The following is a 4,500-nucleotide window of genomic DNA, read 5'->3' on the forward strand; positions in this document are numbered from 1 at the left end:
AACACCCAGCGTGGGGAGATGCTGTTTGGGAACGGCACACAGCTGGATATAGATGGTAACACCCAGCGTGGGGAGATAATGTTTGGGAACGGCACACAGCTGGATATAGACAGTAACACCCAGTGTGGGGAGATAATGTTTGGGAACGGCACACAGCTGGATATAGATGGTATCACCCAGTGTGGGGAGATGCTGTTTGGGAACGGCACACAGCTGGATATAGATGGTATCACCCAGTGTGGGGAGATAATGTTTGGGAACAGCACACAACTGGATATAGATGGTAACACCCAGTGTGGGGAGTATATCTGCTTCTGTTTTGCTTTTTTTTTGCTATTTGGACATAAATTTATTTCTTATACTATTTAAAGTAATGTAATTCTTAATTTAAGTGTATATGCACTTACATTTAATTACATAATTGTTAATTAAATAATCTTTAATAATAAATAATATAATAATAAATTATTTAAATAATATATTAATAAATGTTAAAATGCTAAATATTAAAAAAATGTGTTAAAAATTGACAACTTTACAAGAAATCTACTTTAATTTATTATCAATTTGATCTTTAACTAATGTAATGTAAGCAAATGGGAAATGTGTCTCTATATCATTATGCTGAAATCTATCTCGTTGTTACAGGCTTTCAGAAGCTGCTGGATCCTCTTCACTCTGACTTGCTGATAGTTTTATCTTGCAGCATTATTCTGAACGTTGCTTTCATTTGTATAAGATGTAAACTGCCCTGTACACACTGTGCAGGTACGCTGCCCGGCTTTATACACTCAGAAGAAGGACAAAATGTAGTTTTTAACAAATTATAGAAATATAAAATTGTTTTATGATAGATAAAATTTTCATATTAAAACCACTCTTGCAAGTAACACAGTTTAAAAATCCATTATTAAATCTCACCTTATTTATATAAACCTTTTTGTACTGTAAGATTTACATTTTTGTATTATATCTTTCATATTTTGCAAAATCTATTGAAATATACATGTTGCAATAAGTTGCATATCAATAACTTTTATTACCAAGATCTCCTTTATAGCAATTTTATTATATATGATATATGAGAACAAATAACACATATCCAAACATGCACACTTACATTGACAGAAGTCATTTTTACTTTCATTTTTGAGACAAAAAGGATGTTGATTGCTTGAAAATTCGGAATTTTATCTGACCACTGTGATACCGCGTGAAATTAAATAATATATTGATGTGTTATATATTTTAAACAGATGAAAAGAACAGTGATATATCAAAAGTGGAATGGTCACGCAAGCAAGTATGTAATAAATATTTCAAATTACAAATCGTCAGTAAAACAAATGAACCTCAGACTGATTTCCATCCTGGGATCAGCATTTAAGTGCTATTTGTGAAAATAAGTAATAGCAAACCGATTTCCATCCATCCAATTCTGCCATCTTTCTCTCCCCAGTGCCATGACGAGGACACACTGAATTACGCTGCCCTGAACCTTAAGAAGCCAAAACCCAGGAGACAGAAGAAAGATGGGAATAATGACACTCTGTATTCTGACCTCCGGTACAGAGATTATGAATAAAGATGCTTCTCATTCATGTCAGTCACACAGAGGGTTCAGGGTGTAGCTTTAATAATGTTCAGAAGGAGGGCAGGGGAGCCAGTGCTTCTGAGACTGAATCACGGGATTTTACGGAGCCCGATCCTCGTGTGTGCCACGCCCCCCTGATTATCCACATGTGCTTCCCTGATTGTACCCAGCTGTACTCTGTTGTCTTGTCTATTTCAGTCCCAGTCTTGCCTCAGTTCATTGTCCGTCATTGATGCTAGTGAGTCTTCGAGCCGCTGTTCTGTCCTGTCCGTCCCGTTCGTTAATAAATCCCCAGTTTTCCCCGACTTGCGGCTCCTTGCCTGCTTCTTGCTCGCTCGCCTGCCCGTGCGCATTACCCGCACAACCCGGATCGTGACATTACCACTTTACAGTTCATATAATCCATCTATCTTCCAGCCCCTTATCATGCATAGTTTGGCAGGTGGGTGGGCCACACAGGGCACAAGGCCAGACTCCACACCGGTGGGGGTGCCAGTGCATCGACAGGGCACACATGTACACGCAGCCACTGTGCTGCCCCCACAATAAACACAAAAAGTAGGAGCATAATTCCCATTACTGTTCATTTATCAAGACTGCTTACTCTACAGTCTATTTCCCAACATGCAATTGAAAAGTGACATACAGCTGTAAGCTGTTTTGGTTTGTTTGTCTGCTGAGTGCTTCTCTGCAGTGCTGCAGATGTTTCCACTGGTTAGATGCAGCTCAGGAAGACTGACCCACTGACTGCACTGTGCTGGGCTCACTTTGCAAAGAGTAAAAACCACACAGAGAGAACAATACCTGCTGCTTGTAAGACCCTGTTTCCTCTCTACCTCACCCAGGTCACGCTTTGAAGTATTCAGCCTAAGTTATTTTATCCAAACAAGCCACCATTATTATTCATACAGCTGGACATTTGAATGGAGCACATGATTGCTACATATCACTACCCTGTACATGGAACAGACTGTACAGTTTTCACAACAGAACTTTAGAAAAGCAAAATTCTCATCAGTCCACATCTCTAACCACCACACATCCTAGGGTTCCCATTTATAATGGTACATTTTTGTTTTATTCACATTCTTTTTCATCACACAGATAAACATCATCCATTAATCTTACAGCATGTATCCTGGTCAGGGTGATGGGGACGACACCACCTATATCGAGTGTGATTTAAGGCCAAGACCTTAAAAGGGAGAGTCAAGACTGAGGCTTGTTACAAGAGCAGTGGGGCACAAAACGACAAACAACATCATTATGAATGTAAAAGAAATGTATGTATATATAAATATAGGGTAATAATAGAAACAAAAAATAAGAATATATTACATACAGAGGAATATTATAGGAATATTAAAATTAACTTATACACAATCCTTAACTTATACAGAATCCTATTGCATGTAACATTATTGCTCATGTGCCAGATATTAGCCTCCCAAAGGAAGCTGCCACACAGGGAATAATGCACTGGCTCAATGCAACACTGCACATCAGTGAATAAGGAGGAACAATATTGCAGATCAGCAGCAGATAGAAACTGTATCAGAAGACAGTGAACAGGGGAAAAGTTCAATGAGCAGAGTGCAGATTATAAAGCCTGACTGCTGTGGGGCCCAATGACCTGCGGTACCGTTCTGTCACACGCTGGGTGTCTGAGTCTCTTACTGAAGGAGCTGCCCCGGGCCTCCATAGTCTGCTGGGGGGGTGAGAGGTGTCACATAAAATTGATGACAGCCTTGTTATCAGCCTGCTCTCATCCATCTACTCTACAGTGCCAAGGGACGCTCCTCCCTGATGATGAGAGGAGTCTAAGCCCGTGGACATTTGGGATAATGTGAGTTCAGAACTGGATGGTCAGCTGTACGACTTCCAGTCTGTAGGCAGACTCATCGCCTTCAGTTATGATGGCAAACACAGTAGTATCACCTGCAAAATTCAGGATCTTCACTGGAGCAGCAGTGATTTGTGTAGAGACTGACGAGAAGGGGGAGAGCACAGAGCCTGGAGGAGCTCAGTGCTGAGGGTCAGCGTGTCTGATGTGTGCTGTAAGCATACAGATGTCCTGCATTTGTGGAACATTTTGTTTGTGCTGCTGTTTAGATGTGTTGCTGACGCTGCAGTCAGTAATTTTCCACTAGCAGTCTCATCGCCGCATTTTACAGGAAGACTGACCGACTGAGAGCAGGGTGTTTGTGTCTCTCGTCTCAGTGAGCGAAAACCACACAACCGTCAGGTCCTCAGCTCAGACCCTCTGCTTCACTAGAAAAACCACAAAGGGTATTTTTATCTAAAAGGGGGTGAGCAAGTGAGATGTTATTGACAGCATGAATTTGTCTACTAACATTTTAAATTCAAACCTAAAAAGCAGTATGTCCAGGATGTCAGTAATTACATTTAGTCAGTATAAACAATTTGGGTGCAATAATACAGAATAATGTAGAATTTTGCATAATTCAGTTAATACCAGTAAGATACCGGTCATTAACACTATAAGGTCATGTTGCTGAATCCCATTGTTAAAGTTAAAAGAATCTACACATTTTTATACACACAAGACTTAGTTCATCTATCAGTCAAAATCACACAGTGAGGCAAATCTGACCATCTTAATTGTGTTTGTTTGTGTGGAATGGCATCCCATGAGGGACTGTGCTCTGTGCTTCCTGGGACAGGTCCCACCCTCTCCAGAGCGCGACGAGAAGTAGTAGTCGCTGGATAAAAGAATGACAAAAGATAAAAATACAAAAGTCATTCTTGCTGTCTAACCTCTGATTACTGCATGACATTTCTGATTTCTGATAACTGATAAGTAGAAAATATGTTTAGTCTTTTGCTTGGTGGTAAGAAAAAAGGAGAACCACAAAGAGCACAGTCATTTTCAAGGTTATTTCTCA

The 4,500-nt window shown here is 40.1% G+C and overlaps 1 long non-coding RNA gene across 1 annotated transcript; it reads left to right on the forward strand.

Moving 5' to 3' along the window:
* Nucleotides 1-571: 571 nt before the first annotated feature.
* On the forward strand, nt 572-1,899 carry LOC125722739 (uncharacterized). Its single transcript, XR_007386561.1, has 3 exons — nt 572-768; nt 1,257-1,303; nt 1,460-1,899. It is a non-coding gene; the product is annotated as an uncharacterized LOC125722739 (long non-coding RNA).
* The last annotated feature ends 2,601 nt before the right edge of the window (nt 1,900-4,500 follow it).

The sequence above is a fragment of the Brienomyrus brachyistius genome, unplaced genomic scaffold (assembly GCF_023856365.1).
Source record: "Brienomyrus brachyistius isolate T26 unplaced genomic scaffold, BBRACH_0.4 scaffold41, whole genome shotgun sequence".
In the NCBI taxonomy this organism is placed as follows: Eukaryota; Metazoa; Chordata; class Actinopteri; order Osteoglossiformes; family Mormyridae; genus Brienomyrus; species Brienomyrus brachyistius.